Source organism: Pezoporus occidentalis, unplaced genomic scaffold (genome assembly GCF_034315485.1).
Source record: "Pezoporus occidentalis ecotype Australia unplaced genomic scaffold, CSIRO_AGI_Poc_V1 ctg29, whole genome shotgun sequence".
Classification (NCBI taxonomy): domain Eukaryota; kingdom Metazoa; phylum Chordata; class Aves; order Psittaciformes; family Psittacidae; genus Pezoporus; species Pezoporus occidentalis.
Window position 1 is genome coordinate 7138608 of NW_026914829.1, and position 22637 is coordinate 7161244.

The window sequence follows — 22637 nt, forward strand, 5'->3', positions numbered from 1 at the left end:
TTCTGAATCATTCAAGCAAGGTCCTTTGTGGCATAGAGTAGGGAGCAGGGACCAAGGGATTGGAGGCCAGCGGTGGTCTAGCAGGCAGCGGTGTGCTGGGCAGGGTATTGGGATGGATGAGGGGAGGATTCATAGAGGCAAATACAAAATCCAGTTTTCTAAGGCATATACAACCATGTTTTCTCCTTGCACAGTTTGTGGGACTGCTACATTATTTCCGCCTGTTACTCTGAAATTTTGCAAATCTGGAAGGGTTATGTTTGGTTGTACAGTAAGAAAGTAATGCAAATACGTTGCTTCTTCCCTTAACTCAGCCTGAAGCACAGTCTTGTTATTTACAGGCAGGTTACAGCAGTTCCTCTTTATCAGCTTGTACTCACAGACATGTTTATTGAATTTACATTTCTGCTTACTGACTGCTAGCCCTGCTTTTTACCAAGGCTGCCAATAGCTGTGTTTTCAACTGAAAGTTATTTATACATGTAGGGTTTTTTCTTTTTACTTCTCCAAGTTCTTCAGAAATTTTCCCTCGTGAAGAAACGTAACAGTTTTCTCTCCATTAAAAATTGTATTACTTTCAAAGATATTTCAGTCTCTATCATGAGAAGTATCCAAAAAAGTCAATCCCTTTAAAATGCTACTGCACTATCAAGGCTCCTTGCCCTGAATATTCTGGATACTGGGGGATTCAGACTAAATGAGTGGGCTGGCAAGGAAGAAGCATTGGATTTGCTGAGGGCTCACTTGAGAAAAGAGAGTGGGGCAAGGGCCCTAACCAGAAATCACCTTGATTTAACTAACTCATTCCCAACCCAGGCTTTTTGATTTTGCTTTTCAGAGATGCTAGCTGCAATTTGAGCTTGGAGTGAATTTAATCAAAATGGCAGCTGTTCACTACTGCTTGTGAGTCTCCCTGCAATTTCAGAGGGGTTTTTTGCAAGTTGCTTCAACACAAGTGAAATGTATGGGATGAGATATTGCTATGCCTATTGGAAAATATGAAAAGCACTGCACTGCAAAGGCCAGTTTGAATTTGTGCGTTGTATACATACATTTCTGAGACTGTACTTCGCATTGTACTGCAGTAATTCTTCACATAAGTTAGTGTTTATTTTATTCTTTTTTCATGCAGTTGAAACTCGAAGTCAAACAGTAAGGCAATACTGAAAAAGAAAACATGCCCTGCCCATCCTGATTCCTATTCCAGCACTTCTCTGCTGGTTTGTCATCCAAATTAGTGTGGGCATGGAGGGGAGGCTTAGGAAAGGAGCCAAAAATAGGTGTACCTAGACAAATTATAGAAAGCAGAGGAGAAAGAGAGTGTACTACGTCTTCAAATCCCTCCCCCTGCCCAAAGGCAGGTTTATTTATCTCTGCCTCTGCCACTCCTGTTAGTTATTTGTCTAACCTGTTCTTAAAAAAATGTCACTGCTGATTCCCTTCCTTTCTTAGGCAATCTCTTCTGGGAACTGGACTGCAGTCTCCAGATTTGCCTTCCATTGCAGCAGTTCTGGGGATTATCGTTCACATGCTGCTGCCTTGTAGCTAGTTGTCATAAAACTCCACAAGATAAGACATTACATGGCCTGCTGCCTTTCAGGGTGCTTGTCTTACTGGGTAAGGGCAGGAGCTGCCAGAGACTGGAGTAATGAGGGAGGTTTTGCACTAGCTGGCGTAGGATTGGTGCAGGTTGTGTGTCTGCATGTAGAGGTTTGCAGACCTACCTAACTTAAACTCTGGCAACCTATAAATTTACCAACCCTTTGGTAAATTTATAGGGTGCCTGACCCAGCTGGAGAGCAGCACTAATGTTGCTGTGGGTATGCACAAGTCAGCAAAGTGTTAGCACAGAGGAAGAGTTTCAGAGGAGGGTCTTTCTGAGAGAGGGAGAGCCACACTAGCTTTGGAGCAGGAGGATAGTGGAGTTAGGAGTGAGCAGAGCATAGGAGGGAAATGAAACTTTGGAAGGGATGTACGTTTTTAAGATGTTACAATAAAAAAAGCAGTAGGGCTTTTTGATAAAACCTAAGGGATAGATTTTCGATCTTGCATCCCTAATGGCAGAAAATAAAATATTGATAAAAAACTTTTTTTTTTTTTCATTGAGCCTTGGTGAGTGCTTTTTTTATACCAATCCTTGTCTACCTAGTACTTTTTCTGTTTAAATACCAATAAATGAGTTAATATCTGTAAATCAAGACCAACATGTATTTCTGACCACATTAGCCGTTCATAGTGACTACATGTGTTGTAATGAATATTGTATTTTAAAAACTGATGCTTTATTTTGCCCTTCTTTGCACTGGGAGGCTAGCCAAATGCATCTGAAGCACTCATTGTAAGTGGAAGGTAATAAGTGAAATGACAATACAATATCTTTTGGTGTTGAAGATGAACAGAATTTCCATGCTAAATTGAAGTAAAATTTCAGCTCAGTCACTGGATCCTTGTCAAAATACTAAGGAATTGAAGTTTTGAGATACCTTCTCCAAATTCACTGGAAAGGAGGTAATGAAAAATTCATGTAAGTAAATTATAGCTCCACACCCTATCAGTCATAGAACTTGAAAGTGACTTGAAATCTTGAGTATACATGAATTATTGAACAATCGGTGAAAATGAAAGAAAACGGGGACTGTAGCTTGTACTTCCACCGTTTGTATAAATTGCTACTGTGATCCTTCAGTAATTTCAGGGAAGTGCTGAAAGAGCAGCAGAAACCTGTAATATTTAAAGATAGTGGGATTCTTATTACATAGCAAAGCCAGAAGGCAGCAGCAGATCAAAGGCAAGAGAAGACTTAAAGGGAATGTGCAGCCTTCCAGTTAGTCCCACCTGAGCTTGTGGCTGGGTTAGGTTCTACACCTTTTCAACTGGTTGCCCTCTCCCCATCTGGTTGGTGGAGAAGGCCACCAAAATTTGTTACAGACATCTGGAATAAGCTATAAAAGAAAGTATGCTCTAGCACCATCTCTGGCCGTGGATGTGACCTCTGTCCAAGATCTATGGGATGAAAGAGGAGCAATGAAGCTACAGAAACATCTCAAACACTTTGAATAAGTGCTGTAAGACGAAAAGGAGTCTAAAATATATTTAATCACCCAGAAAAATTTCCTGTCATCCAGGAAAATAGAATAACAGAATAGCCATTAAATAAAGATCACAATGAATTTCAAAGGTATCTGTAGACTTCATGTAATACAGGGATGAGCACTACAGAATAGCTGCCTAGAGCTATAGAGTCAGCTTTAAGATGTGATCTCTGAGTTACCTTGAATTTTGGAAAAGCTCTTTTTCTTTTCTTTTTTTTTTTTTTTTTACCTACTCCCAACAAAATTTTTATGTGGTCATTTACCTAAATAATTTTAGGACCCTTCTTTACATTTTTCTCCTTTTCTTGGTATGAAGCTCTTAGTAACACCTTTTTTCTCTATCTTCCAAGTCTCATTCAATTTTCTGAACTCCTTAGTGCCAATGAATTCACTCATTAGCTCTTCCTGTATCCTACACATTCCCCTTTTGAAACTGGAAAATGTTTAATAAGGGCTCTTTTTGTTGATCTGTGTTGATCTGTGGCCAGAACTTTTACAATAGCCTCATGTTGTCCTTTCCAACCCTAACTCTTCTATGATTCAATGTTCTAACAGGACCAGATGCAAATCCCTTCTTTGCTCTGGAATTTGTCTCTCAGTTGTACACTGATGAGGAAATTTCTTGGCTATCAAACCAGGTATCTGATTTTCCTCTCTAATTGATATCTGGGAATTGAAAATCTTCCTTAATGATGTTCTGCTTTTTTGTGTATTATACACACTACTAATGATATGGTATTGTGTATAATATTTGTCGTCCTGTATTGTTAATATCTTTTCTAGCAATCTTTCTTAAGTAATATTTTTCTATACCATCATCAGTACCAAAGAGGTTTCAGCAGTCTGGTATTTATTTCTCTTTTCTCATTAGCATAAATGCTTCAGTACCAGAGATCGATTTTGATTGCTATTCAACTGTATTTTGTTTTTCCCTACAATATGTATTTTTACATTCTGCAAACTACTTCCAGTTCCCAGATTTTCTTGTCTGGACTCCTTGAACTTCTTGTACATCAATTTCTCAGTTGTTTCTCACTGGTGCCTTCTAGTGTCCTACATGGAAAGCCATTAACTGTACCTTCTATCTGATGACTTTTACAAGAATTATTCTTTCTCCAAGTTCTGCTTCTGCTGTTTCATTACCCATTACTTTCCTTCCTTCCTTCATTTTTTGTCTTCTTTCTGATCAATAACAAGGGTCTACAAAAGCCTCTACCAATCTTCTCCCATTGGTTAATTAATTAAAATTCCTAGTCACACACAGCCCTCACACACAGACTTGCTAGAATTCAAGAGGAGTCCTTTCTCTACAAGTGCTTTCTGGTGCTTTCTAATGAAAAAGCTTTCTTATACCATCAATCCTTGTGCTAGCTTTTCATATTTATTGTTTAGACATGTTACTTTATTAAAATCACACAAGGAACAAATGTCTGGTAGTAAATGAGTTTTCTAACCCTGTCTATGGTAGAAATGTTGCTTCACTATTGTCTCTGACAGGATATGATCCTTCAGTTAAAAAAAATTTATGCTGGCTAAAGGCAAAGTTGGAAAAGGCAGACAAGTTGTGTACGTGTTTATTTTACTGTGAGCTGTAGAAGTTAGCTGCAAAACCTCTATTGGAAAGTACAAGCTGTACTTTCACAATGGCCTCACTGGCACAGCCTACAAAGTGCTAGGAGGGCCAAGTGGCAAGCTCACTGCAGTCCTGAAATGAGATATTGGCGATTGCCTATAAGTAGGCATATGAACCTCAGCGTGCTATCTGTTGTCACAAGAGACTTGTATGAGAAGCTTCCAATCAGCAGTTTGGAGCCAGGCCATGCAGCTTAGTTAGCCAGTCTAAATCGACAGTTCACGAACAGGTTAGTTTGTGTAAGTTATCTGGCACTTAATCAGAAGTCAGACTGAGAGGAAACAGGAGTCCATTGTGAATGTTTCACAAACAAGAAAAAAACCCTAATTTAATCACGCGCTATAGAAAATAAATAGTATGATTGGTTCCAGATTAAGCTTGAGCAGTGTTATTGAACCAGCTATAAGAATATGAATCCACTTTCATATTGCTTGAATTCACATTTAACTTGCTAGCCATCTGTTGCAAAATTATTGAGCCATTTAAGTAAGTAATAGTTCATTTCTTTAGGTATCAGGGCTCCAGGCAGTAAAAAGACAGCTTGTAAAAAGGTGCTTGGGTAGTTTGTGTGCTTGCTGCGTGGTAAAGTATTTGTAGGATACCTATGGTTATTCCAGGTGAGGCAGACTGCATTTTGCCATGCACGCTACGGTTAGCATAGGCTAAGACAGGCAATTCCTTGAAGAAAGGTAGAGTTTTACCCTCCAACTCACCACCAGCACTGAACAATACTAAGAAAGGTCTATTCATCTCAGCTTGTACCTCTGGATAAGTTATAGAATAACCAGTATCCGGCTTCTTACATCTTTGGGCTTTAACCCCATTGTGCAAACCCAGGGAAGAAGCAGCAGTGATGAAAGAGATAGATTAAAGACTGGGAACGGGAGCAGTTTTGGTCTCTGACCCCCTCCTTTTTTTCCTCTCCCAAATTTAGAAAACTAATGCCAAAATTTTTTAATGGGGATGAAGGTGAAGCAAGGGGTTGAACCAGGACATGACTTTTAGCTGTGACAGAAAAGGGACATATCTTGCTGTTTCCTATCCACCAAGCCATTTAGGACCTGAAAAGGGGCCCCGTGGGAATTTTGTTTGTTTGCATGGGGAGCGACCAGCCACGGTGTGAATTTTCTGTTGTTACTTTATTTAGCACTGCAAAGGAGTTGCCAATTCTATTTGAGGCTCCATCAGTGCTGTTAATGTTGCCACTTTGGGTAGACTGAGTTTATCTCAACAGATAGTCCTCAGAGCTTGATAAATTTAAGTGCTGATGCTAATGTTTGAGAACTAGTTACTCCAGTTGTTCCAAGCCAAATAAGATCCAGATAAGTGGAGCCATTAAAAACAGGGGGTATTACCACTGGCAATATTGTTTCTTCTTTCAGCATTGCCTTCATTTAGACAACAGCACCATTTACTGGAAATAGCAAATAGAGGTTTTTATTAATTATTTACTTTTTTGCATTATTCATTCTTTATGATCAGCATGTCACAAACTGAAAATTGAAGCAAAGGCTTATTTCAGTCCTGAGTTTTAATTGTGCGATAGCCGACATGTCGACACCTGTGTGCACAAGACTATTCGCATCCCACAGCAAGGGAAGGCATCACCACACAATCATGAAGGTCTCCCCCAGCTGCTTCCTGCTTTCATACAGCAAATATACTGCCCATACACTAGGACACTGTTGGTGGTGTGGGCTAGGGGAAGGCATTCAACTGTGGTACGTAACTCACTGCCGAACCACCACATCAGCTGGTATTAGTTCTGCTACCTAACTAATATAAATCCTGTTTAATATGTTGGTTTTCAAGTATATGAAGGAAGATGGGCATCGTGAAGATAGAATGAAGAAAAGACTACACAGGCACCGGTGCTATGGGCCCTTACTGTGATGTACTTGATGCTGTAGGTGCACTCTTATTCTAGCTGTGAAACACCAGGAAATGTTCCTGATTTTGTTCTGCAATCCCCCACTGCATGTTCTTGGCAGCATCTTGCCTTTATTGTGATTAAATAGGGCTTTACACAAAGTACCCAGGGACACAATGGAGCATTAGTTACTACCAGAAGACAAGTATTAAATACCATGCACAAAGTAAAGTGAACTAGTACCCAGACAGACTCCCACAGGAGAGGGACATGTTTCCCTGTTCCTCCAGTGCAGGTGCAGGCACAGCAGTGCCACCCTTCCTGCTCCAGCTCCTTCCATGGAGCTCCCCAAAAACCATCCAGTTCCCTGCTCTCTGGGAACAGAAAACCCTTTTCCTCTCCTTGAAAGAAAGCTGAAACTTGCTGACAGAGGAATATCTGACTCAGTCAGTGTCTGATCGTTTGAAAGCAGCCCTTTTTGCCCTGGAAGTTAATTTAAAATAAGCTGCATTTTGATGCTGTCAGGAAGCTTGGCTGGTTAGTCCTCAAAGGTTACAAACAGCAAGACTGAAGGCAAAGTTCCTGTTGTGCCATGGCAACTGTCAAAAACTCGTGTACACATTAGCAAGATCAAACGTTTTCCCAGCCTGGGAAAGAGCAGGTAAACACCACGCTAATCCCTCTGGAGCTGAGAGACATGCAGGCTGCCAGGACATGCTGCTTTCGTCAAGAGATGCAAGAAGTCAGTCAGGATTTGTTTCTCTCCTCACAGTTTGTTTATTCAAGGTACTTACGCTCTGATGGTTCATGCTTTACAAGGCTGCTCTGCTTGCTCCTTGTCATGCAGCCCTGCTGACTGAAGTACAAGGGGGCATAGCACAGAAGGAGAAGGAAGCTTCAAAAGCTCAACTTTGTACTAGAAAAACCCAGGGCAAGCTGATAGCAAGGTCCCAGGGGCCTATAAGTCAGGGTCTGCAAATTCTGCTCTTCCTTAACCATAAGACCTATCCAGCTCCAGTAGTGTTTCCAGCTTGCTAAACTGGGTGTTGGGGATGCATTTATAGAATATGATAAAAGGCCTTTCAGCCTACGTGGAAAGCACATGGCCACCTAGGACCACTTTTTATGCGGCAGGGGTACCATAAGTGATCGGATGCCTGAATCAGGGTTTCCCCACAGGTGGACTGGTAGCACTACTTCCTCATCCAGACCCATCGGCATCTGAGGAGCAGCTGTTGGACTAAGGTACCTTGGAATATATTCAGACAGTCTCGTCTCTGTGCAAATTGTTTAGGTTTTCTTTTAAATGTCTTTCCAAACCTGTTTTCCTAGACCCTTACTCAAATCTTCATAAGAACAATTAAAAAAGGATTAATTTTGCAGAGTTCACTGGATATTAGTGGTGGGCAGAGCCTGCTAAGCCTTGTGGAGGAAGTGCTGCTTCTGCAAAGTGAAGATGTTGACATGAAGCAGGGCGTGCAGGGGGAGACCTGCCCCCGTCTGCCCATCCTGCTGGGCAGGACTGCACAGCAAGGGATGTAAGGTAGACAGTGGCAGGGCAGCCATTGCCAGAGCTTAGTGGCCAGGACACCTTGATAAGGTACAGATGAAAGCCAGGCTGCATTCCTGTGTCCTGCAATGTTTACAAATGTTTCCTGTGACAACAGAGAAGAAAAATAACTTGAGTTTGTTAACTTGAAGGAGGTGACACAGGCACAGCTTCGTCCATGCAACCTGGGTGAAGATACAAAATTATAATGCATGGAGCTAAGGAACATTGGGCCACCCTGCACCTTCTGTATTAAAAATGTCCTCAACTGAGGGGCAACCTGGAGAATATAGTGAAGAATACTTTTTCCTGTCAGAAACTGAGGGAGTTTTGGGGTGGAAGTGCAGGAATGCATCTCAATCCATAAAATTTATTAAACTTCATCCAAGACATTGATCAAAGTCCAAAATTCACTTTCCATCCCTTGAATCTCATGCCCTGTTGTTGTGTAGAAAAAATTATGGATTTGTTATCTTAAGGCAGGAAGACCATGAAGAATTCAGAGGGCTCAAAAGCCTGGGGAAAGGCAGAGTTGATAAACTGGCTGCTAATGAGCTGCCAGTTCCAAGAGAAGGGAGAGAGTGCTCATGCTGCAGTGAGTAGCTGCAGTCAGTCTTGTTCTCTGGTGCTACAGACACCTCACATGGTAAGAAGATGGTAAATGACTCAAAAAAAAAAATAAAATTTGATTTTTCTTAAAAGTGTTCAAGTCACATTTACAACTGGCAAATTTTTAACTTCTGAGGGAAACAGCCAGTCTTTTAGTATGTTTCTCTACCACATAGCAAGTAAAAGGGACCTTAGGCTACATCACCTCAGCATTACTTCCATTGCAATTTGAATCCAGTGAAATGGTGGAGGTTTTCTGGAATAAAATGGCCAAAACTCATAATCAGGCTGAACACCTGAAAACACCAGTGACATGTTCCTGATATGAAAAGTAATCCAGTTTATATTTCACTGTTTACTTTGAAAGGAGGGAGAGCTGTACTCTTATCAGATTTTTCCCTACAGCTTTTAAGAGCAAGATGAATGCATGGCACTTTGTGAATGCAACAGCTGAGTTCAGTTTCATTGCTCCTTAAAATTTTCTCTGCTTTCTTTCTGTTTAAAGAAAATAGAGGGAATAAATAATTACTTATCAGGGATTTGCTTTTTACGCTATGAATGCAAATGCACAGTGACAGCTGAGCCTCACTGACATGGGTGCCTGCTTTTAAGGCTTCACAGAACCGTCTTGTAAACGCTAATGGCATTTGAGTCATCTCTTCTGCCTCCTCACAGTCATACAAAAACTATTGAACATTGAGGCTGTGAAGGAGGTAGAGAAACACTTTGGTTTATGATGTTGTCCACAGAGTTACAGCCTTCATGAAAGCTCAGTCTAGCTTAGAAGGTTTATAGAGTTTGGAGACCTTCTTTTATCCATGTTTCCTATACCTATATAAACTAAATAAAAAAAACAGACAAGAAAGCTTCCTAATAGGGCAGCCTAGATTTTAAGAGCAAATTAAGGTCAATTCCTGCAAGGAATTCAAGCATGAGTTACTTTTCTCTTTCAAGTAGTTTTACTTATGTTAATAGCCACTGTTCTTTAGTTTATGAATTATTCATGTGCACGAGTCTCCATGAGACTTCAGCCTGCAGGTTACAAACTTGTATTAAGCATTGGGTGGCTTAAAAATATATTGGTAAAGAAGTACAGAACAACTTTTAATCAGTTCTAAAAAGAATAGTGATAGCAACAGTTAATTATTGCGAATAAAGATGGTTAAACAAACACTGTCTACAGACACTGTCTACAGAAGGAGAATGCCGTAAGTATCTTCAATACATCTTCAAGAGGCTGTTTTGCATATTATGCTTTTATTTTATGCAGGAGCATTTTAAGGACTATGAAGCCATGTTCATCCAAAGGAAAATAAACACATGTTAAACAGTACATGTCAGGCAGAGGTTTTGGCAGAAGAATGATGACTCCAATTTAATATGTTATTTATTTTATCTTTAAGTCCACCACTGTGTTTCAATTCTTCCAAGCAAAGTAAGCTACAGTTTTGTGGGAATTGTTTGTTCTTGTGATGTTTTTTACCGTGGTGGCAGTTCCTGGTGGTTCCCACTGCTTTGGTGACTAGTGGTGAGCAGTGTCAGCCTTCAGGACCCCAGTCCCCTCTCCCTGCAACCAATCTGTTAACATCACTCAGGACACTGTACAGCTCAAAAAACCAGCATCTTCAACATGTGTGACGAGTCTCACCTGCAAACAGGTGACCTAGGAAGTCCTGTCTGTATTTGATCCAAAGTTCCTGTTAAACCAGCAGACATAGTGTGGGAGACCTGATGTCTCCTGCCAGCTGCTGTAGCAGCTCGTCCACAGTCAATCCCCTATGCTTGTAGACTTTTCCCATCCATCATTCTTCTGCATGCTGAATGTAGCAGGGATGAGGGAAGCAGGTGCCAAGCAGGAGAGCACAGCATGGAGGCTGAGATCAGGCAGGGAAAGGCAAAAAACAATGGCACCTGAAGGAGAGCAGGGAGGGTATGTGTCAGAGAAAAACCTGAGGCAGCAGTGAAGATGGGGTGGGAATGTCCCAGTGTTCACAGGATAGTTGTGGAGCTCTGAATGTCTGTGCACGGACACACAGGAAGGAGGCTAAAACAGCATCTCATCCATACCAGAGCTAAAACTTCTGCAAGAACTACAGGTTTCAGTCATGAATTGATGAGGTCCCACATCAAGTCATTTTTCTTCTACCTTGGCACTTGTTTGTTGGGTTTGTTTTAAATAACTGGCATGTAACAGACTCATCACATGTGAAAACTCCCCAGGAAAAGCTGAATGTGTGTATTTTTTAAGAAAATCTATATACCACATCTGTTAAACACTGTGTGCCAAAAGAAATTTTAATGCTGAGTGACAGGACGTGTGTTTTGGAACTGGAGTGTGCAGAAGAGGTCAACTGCACTTAGCAATGGCAGGTTGCAGCAGATATAATCCAGCCCTTTGCACTCAAGACTTCGTCGTTTTGAAAGGCAGCCACACTCAGAAGAACACTGCGAAATTTCCAAGATATTAAAATTAAACCCCCCCTCAGCACAAAGGCAGGTTGTCTACCTCCTGTCATCCTACTGGGCTTGCAGTATGAACACACATTCAAATGGCATTGCAGGTAAACTGGGTGAGAAGGCTCTGGTGTGGCAGAGGAGAAACCAAGCTAGAAATTGCTTCTCTGAAATGTGGGTCAGCGACAAAGTACAGGTGAGTGTTCTGGGATGTCCACAGGATGAGGAGGGGCTTTGAGGCATTCAAGTGGCTGCCAACAGTGTAGTGGTTTTGCTACAGCTCAACACACACACCATGTTTGTGCCCAGCACAGTGAAAGGCAACAGCTCTTCCCCCTTTCTGTCAGTGTCATGACTCTGCTGTGCTCACCAGGTTCCAGTGGGAACCACACTGTGCATCAGGGAGTGCCATGGGGTATGATGAGACTGGTCAAGCAAGGGCTACCACGATAGTGAACACTATAGAGGCAGCGGTTGTACTGGGGGTGGTGGCTCTGATATCCAATTCATTAATAAAAAGTCTCTGCATTTAAAATGTAACAAGCCAGCTGTATGAGTATGGAAGGAGGTTTAATCCATGCCCTCACCTCAATAAACATGTTTTAGCCCTGAGTCCTTCCCCTGAGTCAGGGGTTGGGGAACACTGCACCCATCAGCTGCAAGCACCCCCAGTAACCCCAACTAAGGGACCTCTGGTCTTTTGGTCTATATTTTCTGCTGAAGCCACTAGTTTTACCATTTGTATCTTTCCTCTTTGATTCAGTAAACCCAGTAAATACCTCCCCTTCTGTGCCACAGGTTGAAATCTGTCTCCTGCCAGCTGGTGCTGTTTCAGTCGTTCACCTGGCAATGTCTAAAAGCTCTCTCGGCCCCTGTGACCTGCTCCGTTAAACAGTTGTCTCTGGACAGTAAGGACAGGCTTTAATGACATTTGGTTGCTTCCTGCTGTGAGTATTGGGTAAGAATCACTTAGCATATCTGACAAACGATCAGGAAGGGCAGGACCTTTTCCCCAGCACATCTGAGGGGTCTCTAGGTGCTGGATCTCATTAGCCACCTGCAGTAATGAACTGAGCTATCCTGCCTTTTACCATCAGGTTTAAAAGGTCAGGATGGGGATGACGTCTGTGAGTGGGTTTATCACACTGAGGAGGTGACTGTCACCAAATTGTAAGCATGGTTTTCCAGCAGATATCAATGTATTATTCACCTTCACTGGGTGCTTTGCTGACCCCTCTCCTCTTCCCTCTGCACAGATGCAAAGGGAGGGTGGGGTGTGTGAGTGCATGGGTGCTATTTGGGACACTGGCTCCACCACAGGTATTTTTCTGATCTTGAGTAATTCACATACCTTCCTTCCTCCAACCCTTCCCCATTTCAATAGTAGCATGTGTCTGCCCATCAGACTACAGCAGTACACCAAGATACCTGAATTGCCTTCCAACCTCTATGACACATTAGGTGTATTAGACCAACTGAAATATGATGTCTATATGGCTTAGAGCTTCTTGGCTAGTTCTTTGGTACCTTTGCATGACACAGAACTGAGCTGTATAACTGTATCCCCTTAACACTAGTAAGAGAGTAAATCACATTATTCTCAGACTAAAGCCAAATTGAAGCACTGCACCAGCTACTAGGAAGAAAATCAACTCTATCCCAGCTCAACCCAGCACATACCTTTCTCACTTTTGGACCCCTGAAAATATTCAGGAAAGGCACAGACAGCTTCACAAATGTCCTAGATGCAGTTTTTGTGTATGTGAATGTCCTTCCCGTAGCCATGCCCTACAGTTCACAAACAGGTCAAACCCTCCTGCAGTAAGTACATTAGAATGGGAAATGTCTTTCTTTTTTTTTGCATTGAGCAAACCGCACGCAGTGTTGTGACTGTAAACGGCTGAGCCCAGACAGCAAGAGCAAAGAAAACAGAGCGGCAGGTAATGCTGGTCATTTGAGGACCCCATGGCGAGCATGCACAGCCATCCCAGCCATCTCCTTGCTGTTGTCTGCCCACACTAGGCAGAGCAAGGCTAGCTCAGGGCTGTACACACATATTGCTGCCACACAGATATAGATGTAGGCATAATGTGTTTATGTACTTCTCTACACAGCTGGCCAGGAGCTTGCTGAGATGCTAAATTGTGTCATTATGTGGATCTTGGATTATATTATGCATTTTTCTCTTTCCTTTCTGGAAACATATTTTCACTCACATGCAGTTTAAAGACTGATTTTTTTTTCTTTTTATCTTCTGCATGATCTTTGTGTTGATGGGTCTGTTGCTTCTAACTTCAGCGACATTCAAAGTTGTGCAAGTGCTTTGCAAACATGCAAGAAGATGAGTCTCTGCTTGACTGAGATTATAATCTTTGAAGGCAACAGCAAACACTGAGCATGTGGATAACTCCTGAAAGCAGGTCTCAGAAAGCTGATCACATACCAACATTGTCACTAGGAGCTAAGTGTTAAAATCCTAAATATTTCAACACAAACCATGTTCTTTAATGTCTCTGAAATTGTCATTAATCATGGTTATTTTTCTCTGTGCTTTCTCATGAACATGTCACAATGTTTCTTAATGTCTTTCCCATTGATTTATTAGAGACGGAGATTTGAGCATGTAAACAGTTTAGTAGCTATTTGCTAATGCTTTGTCAAGATACAGGATGAAAAACAATTAAGTCACTCAACACTTTCAGAAAATAAGAAAAATCTTATGCTGTGAAGAGTTCTGTTTGGACAAAAACTCATTCTTGCCAAAATTATTTATTGTGAAAAAGCCAACTGGCTTTTGTGGCTCATTCATCTCAGAGAGATGGTGCCCTTCAATCTCTGCAATGCAAAGTGTTACCCTAGGCTTGAGGGACAGTTTCCACACCATGATTTCAGTTGCTGCCCAGCAGCTGCTTGAACATGGTTCAGTGTCAGTGAGGCAGGTCCACCCAACCCAAGGCAGAGAGACCTTTCCTGACTCTTTCCCAGCTTTGTAGTCTGTGAGATTGAGCTCAGCTTTATTCATGTGCATCATTTCATTTCTGCCACGGTATTTACAGAGCAACCATACATTTCTTCACTGGGATTTAAGGCTTCATCCATCTGGCCCATCAAAACAGGTTTGGAAACAGGTCCTTGGCCTGGAGTTTGAGAGGCAGCTAGGATACTTTCCACGGGGCTTGACCTGCACTTTCTCAACACCCCAGCTTGTGCTCCTGTGACATCCTTATTATATCTGGAAGGATTTTTTTCCAGCTAAAAATGCCTGTAAAATGTGAGGGTTTTGTCTACTACTTTTTAATTCTTTCCTTTTTTTCTTGTGACAGGAGGGTGGCTGTTAGGTTTGTAAAACCTGCAGTGTAGTGTGACAGCATGTAGAGGAATTTGTGGGTGCAAAACCCAGGTGTAGGTTGGAAGACTAAGCAGAGGAAGCCCGCCTGATGCAGTCACACCCATGCTGTCTTCTGGGAACCAACCCTTGCACGTGGCCTTTCCCAAACCTTGCTCAAGCAGGATTTGGGAAAATTTTATCTGGCATATACCAAACCCTGCCTGGAAGTGTGTTAACAGTTAAACAGGCTGGATAATTGGTGGGCCAGTGCTCAAACCTGCCTCCTGGCCCTGTTTGAGCTGGTGATGTGGATGTTGTGATGCCTTTGCTCAGGAATAAGAATGCCAGTGATACCAGGAATTGACAGGAGTAAGAAAACTGCAAAACATCTTTTAATAACTATTTATTGGGTTCTATTTAAATTGTATTTTTGTTTGATGCTTCATTGTTATAAATTGGATCTGATGTTTGTCTTTGAAAATTGCCAATTTTTATTCATTCTCAGCCTCCCGGAATGCTCCATTTCGTTCAAGCACCCTGGGCCTGCAGGCAGCCTCTCCTCTTTGCTTACTCTCTTAAGAAAATTACCAGCTGGCCAGTGATTGTATTTTTTGTTCCCCTCTAAATGTTTTTTTCTGCTACTCTTCAGACACTAGGAAAGTGCTGCAGGGCAAACCCACTACCCTGACTTTATATCACATTAGAAAATAAATGGAGAATATGAATTAAGAAGTGCCTTCTTAATAGAAAGAAAGTGAATGGACCTGGCTTTAATGAGCACTTGGCAATAGACTTTTGTGCCTTTTACCTGGCCCACTGCAATCAGGGGACTCTTTTAACAGACTGTTTTCCTTGACCATGCCAGCCTCATGCAAACAGACCTGCTGAGCTGCTGGCTCAGCCCAGCGCTGCTGAGTGTTGGTCTAGATCTGATGGATTTATATTAGCTGATGCTCCCCCCTATTGCCCGAGGCAGAGTATAACCAGGCAATGTTTCTCATGGGCCATTTAGATGATTTAAACATTAAGGAGTTTACATTAGCCTTCTCCTTTTGATGAATTCCTCATCTGCATTCAGGAAAAGAGCCTCATTACCTTAGGACAGGACCATTATTTACCTACTATTTATTTTTCAATATTTTGCTCTCACTGAAGAGCACAATAGTGGTACCTGCAGCAGGAACAGCCCTGAGTGCTGCCCTGGTGAGCTGACAAAGCAATCTCAGTGACCATGCTGCAAGGAGGGATGAGGGCTTTGGAGGGGGAATGGGGGATAACTTAAGGAGGATAATGTGATACAGCATGGCACTTGGCCATAATGCAACAGAGATAAGGAAGCTTTTCTAAAAAAAAAGTTGAACAAGTAAGACATTATTAGAAGACCCTCAACCAATGCACTTCTTGTCATTGTTATGAATCCCAAGATCACTATAACGTTTAAAAGGTATTTAATTTCTGTTTAGAAGCACCTGCCCCCTCTCATGGAACTGAAAGGTAATTTTTCCTTAAAGACAGATACCACGTTTTGCTGGACCAGTGACAGTTTAACACTGCATCTACATCTAGTGGTTTTCTCACAGCATTGCCACCGGCTCCAGCACGGCTGCCTGGGAAATCAGGATGCCCGGGTGTGCCAGCTGGGTATCTGGGCTGCACCAGCTTTCCCCCTGCACATCGGTCATAACCCAAGTCTGATGAGTCTGTGGCTCTTCACGTATACAAGCCCTAACACAAATAGGTGTGGATGTCTGTGTGTGTCTGTGCTGTTACACTGGTGATTTACTTACATCTGGTTTTCTTACATGTATTAGTACTGATACAGTCATTAACTCGGCATCACCTCTTCAGTGTTGTTGGTATTCTCAGTGCCTTTATATGTGTACAGTAAGTATATCTGAAAGGGAAAGAAGACAGAATGAGGCAGATACAGTGCAGTCCGGCTTAATTCTTCGATTTTATTTTTCACAGAAAATTATCACTAAACACAATTAGAAGATCTGGGCCCCACCCCCATCTCTACTCTGCCTCTAGATGCATCACTCTGAACATTTCTTACTTCCCTTCTGACCTCTCTTTTGCACCCTACCCTGCTGTAACCTAACTACTTATTCCATGGTTCTTTGGGGCTGGTGTTGCTTGTTTCTGTACACTTGCATCACACTGGACACTTTCAGGGCCTCAAACATGGATGCAATTTGGTAAGTATTCCTAAAGGTGAGTGCACTACATAGTTATAGGTGCCATTGACTGAATCATATACCTATGGGAAGGGCCACAAACTCCCTTACCCCAACTAAGGATGTCTCCACCACTGCATTACAATGACCTTCTTCTCGTGTAGCCATTTCTGGTTGCCTGTGTTCCCTGCTTTCCACAGCAGCCAGATGCATGTGGTTGGCTTCACTCCTTCTCCCTCTGTGACTCAGGAGAGGACCCACATCCATGGCCTGCAATGCTCCCAGGGAGGTCAGGTGCTGCAGCCCCAGAGCAGCTCATCTCCCAGCCACTGGCACTGCAAAACCAGAGCTGGGAATAAACAGTAGTCCCCAGAGCACTGTAAATGCACTGTCTGAGATGTCTGTCAGCACACCCCATCTGCTTGCCAGAGCTGCAGTAGATGTCTTTGCCTGTTTGGATGGTGGCACAAGCTCTGCAGTGTGTTAAAAAGTCCCTGTTTCTCTAGAGCTTCTTCAGTGATGGGGAACAGGCTTTACTAGAAGCGAAGCTGAAGGAATGCCAGACAGGCTGCAAGATGCAAACGCTTGGTTGAGCAATTTTTGTATTACTGTCAAATCCACGAGTTCGAACAGCAGGAGCCAGACCCTGGAAATCATGAAGCTGGTGCAACCTGGCATTTATTTTTAAAGCCATTTGCGCCTTTCTCCTTAGTTCGTGTGCATGTTCAGAGGTTTTCAAGGCTTTTTTTGTGTCTACCAGCCGGGACTTGGCTGCTTAATTCAGTTTGCACTTAAACTGTCCACGCCTAATGAGGCAATTCTCCTCTAAGGAGAAACCCCAAATTCTCTATATAGGTGATCAAGAAAGCTGGTGCATCTTCTGAAATCTTCATTACATGGAGTTGGTCCCATAAAAGGTATAACCCCTCTCCACAAGTCTTGCATTTCTTCAGGCTAGGCACCAAAGAAAGACACACAAAATCTCCCTGTGCAGGTGTGAGTAGCTCCTTCTGTGCACTGACTGCATAAAAAATCCAGCCTTTAGAGGAAATGTTTGGTTTTTTTTCCAATATTAATCTGTCCGAACTGGGGTATTTAGGAAATGCTCAAAGATTCAGCATAAACCTGCAGAGTAAAAGAGACCAGTAGATTCAGCAGCTGCAGATAATGACAAAAAGTTTGGTATTAAGGATGGCCAGAAAACATAACTAACATTCTGTGTTTCTCTAGAGTCTAAGTAAGATGTGTTTTTTAGTATTCAGTTGATATTTTGGTGAAATATAGTGTAAAATACACCTGAATATGATACAAAATTAAAAAATAAATCTAAATTATGAACCCAAAATAATAAAAAGCCAGTATTTGAAAAGAAAGAAGAAATGGCATTGTTAGGCCTTCTTTTCCTGAGAAAAAATTCTCCAAGGTAACTGGGACCCACAAAACTTTCTCCTTGGACACAAGATCATTTTACAATGGAAAATTGTTTTATTGAAAAGAAGACCAAGCGTAATTGGTACCAATAAATATAAAATCCTATGGCCATTATGAGACACAGGAAAAGATACTCATGGAATACAGGATAGCTTCCATAAAAAGGAGCATCTGAGCAGCTGCATTTATCTCCACCAAGCTCTCCTTTTTCCCCTTGTTATTCCTGCAGGGTGGATGTGGAGTGGGTGAATTCAGACAACAGGGAAAATTATTAATATGGTCCTTAACCAGATCCGGTGAGAGCTATCACCTAGTTCATTCGGTACAGACAAAATAATGAACTGAGCATGTGCAGTTTTGAGTGTGAAGAATTGCCCAAGTTTTCTAAAAGAGGAATCCCTTTTCGGTTCATTCTCTAAAAGATCAAAAGAGCCCTCAGCAGCCGATGAAACAAGTAAGTGATTATTCAAAACAAGTATGAGGGAGCTCCAAACACTGATCTTACGGGAAAAATAGTTCAAGTGTTGTTTTTCATGCACTCCTCCCCCTTTCCCTACCTACCCCTGCTCCAAACACACGTGCTCAGCTGTAAATGTCTAACTGCATCCTTTTGTGCATGTATCATGTTTGTCTGGAGATAAAAGAGCTTTGGGGAAGTTCTTTGTCAATCAGTGTTATTGATGACGTGGTTGTAAATCTCACTGTCATAGTATTTACTGAGTAAATAAGTACTGTGTGACCTACAGGAATATTTTCCCAGTGAGGAAACTGGTTTGAGAACAAATGACTCATCTTTTTTTCCGTTATACCTCAAAGTCATGCATGGGGTTGGGCACTCATTCAAAGATGAACTCAGTCTGTATTGTACAGGATCAGTAATGGGCAGGTTTTCTGGATGTATCACTTAGCGTGAAGTCCAACAGGTTTTGCAAAATGAACATATTTGTTGATTGGGCTGGAAATAAAAGCAATTTAAGTATTTTTGCTATAATTCCTCTCTTTTTTTTTTGTAATTTTTTTTTCAATTATTTTATTATATGTATCTGTACATATGCTGGGGCTTGCCTGGCAACAGACCAGGTTCAGCCATTAATTTCCTTTTTTCCATCAGTGTTATCAGTAACCTGCCTCAGTTTCCTCTGCTTTAGAGCTACCCTCCACACCATTGCTGGTGTGACAACTTGCTCATTTAAAGGCAGCTGCAATCTGTGCGAGTCTGACAGGTACCTCTGCCTCAGGCTGCTGTCTAGATGTAGGGCAGGCAGGCTGAGCAGAGGCAACAGGACAACAGTTTTGCCCATCAAAACTCAGCCAGGTTGACTCTCAGCGCAGAAAGGTCAGGATCCAGCAGATGCAAGATTTTTCCATCAGCCCCTGCTGAGGTCATTCCCCTTTCCTTGCCCATGTGGTCTTTATCAGTTATCTTTCTTTTATCACACTGAAGCTTAGGTTGCTGATATGTGCTGCACCTTGCAACCATCTGCAAGCTTAAGCTGTTGCAAAAGGCTGTGGGTGCTTATAAAGCGGAGCTGCACCCCAGCAGCACATAGAGACCTGTGTGCTAAGACTGGCTGGTGTCTCTGATAAGCTTTTTGGTGGAATGCAGGGCATTACCTTAAAGCTGTGAAGTCCTACCCAGTTCCTGATCCAGTCCTTGACCCAGCTGCTGGGTTGTCTTAGCAGAGATCAGCAGAACCGTTCAACATGTTGCTTCATCTGTACAAAACAGAGGAAAGCTGCTCTAGGGTGATCCCTCTAAAGAGTCCCCATCTTCTCAGCTACTCTCCCCTCCTCTCAGGTACCACTCCTTCCTCACTAGCAAACCCCACAAGTGATAATGCTCCTGGCATGTTTGCATCCCTGTGTTAACAGTGCCACTCAAGAGAGTGAGCTGAGTGTGCCCACCTCTGCTGCTGTGGGCATCATGGTTTTCAACATGTGATGGAGGTGTCCAGAGCACAGAATGGGTGCCTAGTCATCTTGTTTGAGATTTGGCTGAATAAATAAAGCTATCTTACCTTTCTCACAGAATCACACAACCATTTAGGATGCAACTCATCTGATCTAACTCTTGCAGGACTCAAAGTCAGATCCAGCTTCAACATTAGATTATGTCACTCAAGATCATATGCCATCAAGTTTTGCATATTTCCAAGAATGGGGATTGTACTAGAGATTTCAACAAGTTTCCCAGATTTTCTGCCTGCTGGTAACCATCCACATGTTAACATGTGCCCTTGACTCTCACACAAGCATCTCTGTGCCCTGCTGGGGTTATTTCTTACTGTGCTATGTCTTATGTCAGATGTGAACGTACTTTTTCTTCCTGGAGGCCAGCTGGATCAACCCAAGATGCAAGGTTTGCTCAACTCTGTTTCTCAGGTAGACTTCCTTTCCTTCCCCCTCCTCCACCTAACCCTGCATGGTTTCAGTGAACTTCAGCAAGAAGCTGTCCAGCAACAGAAGTTATGCCTTTCTTTTTTGGAAAGTATCTTGTGCATTTGGGGTGCCACCAGGAGCAGATCAATATTAGCTGTACCTCTGGGAAGAATCCATCACTGTTAAGAGCTCTTTTTATGCATGAATCTTACAAAGGCAACACCGTGATCCTGCTATTGCCTTAGCAATGATAGATATATAACTGAAGGCTAGATTCAATAAAATGTGTCTGAGTTATCCTGAAATAATTTTTTTATATCTTTTGTGACCTTGCATGGGATGAAAATGTTTTTTTTTAATTGAACTGAAATATACCATGTCATCTGAAAATTAAGGTATTACAAAACATTAGTCATTATTCAAAACCTAACACAGGACATTTTATAATGACATGTAATGAAATGACAGAGTAAGTGATTTTGCTACTATTTACTTTGTTCTATATATTAGTGATAGAACTATTCTATGACAGATACAAGCAAACAAATTAATTTCATTTATTCAGTAAAACCTAATCTGTTCTTTTTTATACCTGTGTTACCTGTTATTTTCATAGTTTTTAGTTCTAAGGCTGTATGTTGGACAAGTCTTCATGCTGAAGATAGACTGTACCCTGGCTAAGCTCTATGTGCATGACAGCCTGTCATCACTTCAGCAAGAAACAGAAGTACAACTTTAAAAACAGACTGTTATCAGATTTAATGTGGAAAAATGTCATACATTCTATTTTGACAGAGAAAGTAAAAAAAAAGAAGTATTCTACCACTTCTTTATTAAATATTAAAATAATATTCACAATATTTGGTTGTTCTTAAATTATTAATATATTAATATAAAATTCTACTTATTTTAATTTGCTGGAAAACAATAAGATTGGATTAATGCCAGCAAATCTGCTTCTATGTTATCAAGGATCACACTTAATTGGCTTAGCCTTCAAGTCCACAAAGCTATTCATATACCACTGTATCAAGCATTTTGCTTTAAAAATGTCCCATTAAGAAACTGATTATTGTCCATTATTCAGCTGCTGCTGGTCTAGTGGAAGGTGTCTCCGCAAAGAACTGGGGTGCCTGAAGGTGTTTAGCATTAGGGCTCTTCTCTGCCTCACTCATCTCTCCTGCTGCTGTCGAGCCCTGGTCAGATTGAGCTTGATTCCCCATATGCCATGTATGTTCCTGATGCCATCACCTCCCTGGAGGCATTAACAAAACATGGCTGGAGAACACCGCTTCCAGAAGGAAATATTTTTTTTCTCCTCTTAAATCTGAGTGGGAAGAACAGCCTGGGTGAATTCCCAGAGGCCAACCAAGGTTTGGACCTGCAGAAGGGAGCTGCATTATACAAGGTATTGACAGCAGGACAAAGAAGGTAATCCTTCTTTGTCCCAGTTCTGGGCTCGTCAGTACAAGAGAGACATGGTCCAATGAAGGGCCACAAGGATGAGTAAGAGAGCATCCCTCCTATAAGGAAAGGCTGACAGAAGTGGGACTGTTTAGCCTAGAGAAGAGAAGGTTTAGGAGGATCTCATGAATTTTGTTCTCTTTACACAGTGATTGAGAAGCTCTATTGATAAGGTCTGACCCGTTACTCAAGTTTCAGTGGCAAGAAGGACAGGTAGTCCTTTTATCCACGTTACTTGTGGCTGATACCAATCAGAGCAAGAAAGAAAAAAGAAAACACATAAAAATCACCATCTCCTGAGGCGCAGATACCTCAAGACTTATTTTCTAGTTGCTTGGGACATCCATAGTTATGGGATACTTGACCATAGCTTTCTTTTCTAGAAAAAAAATAAGAGGAAGATTATTACCTATCAACAACTCGGTTTCCTCTTTCTGTCTCTCTGTGTGGTAGGCTGGCAGAAATTTCCCAATCAGAATTCCTAGAGTGTGCTGGGAGCTGGTCTGGAATACCCTGTTTATAAAATCAAATGCAGATATTTTTTTCTTACCCTAACAATTATGACTTTTAAAAACTCAAAACAGAGACACTGACAGAAGTTACTGTGCTATCTGTTGACCACCCAATCCTGAAAACCTGCCTGAAGAGCCA

The 22637-nt window shown here is 41.9% G+C and overlaps 1 long non-coding RNA gene across 1 annotated transcript; it reads left to right on the forward strand.

Annotated features, from left to right (window-relative positions):
- The first annotated feature begins 6873 nt into the window (after positions 1–6873).
- On the forward strand, positions 6874–21385 carry LOC134167484 (uncharacterized). Its single transcript, XR_009966203.1, has 2 exons — positions 6874–7381; positions 21139–21385. It is a non-coding gene; the product is annotated as an uncharacterized LOC134167484 (long non-coding RNA).
- The last annotated feature ends 1252 nt before the right edge of the window (positions 21386–22637 follow it).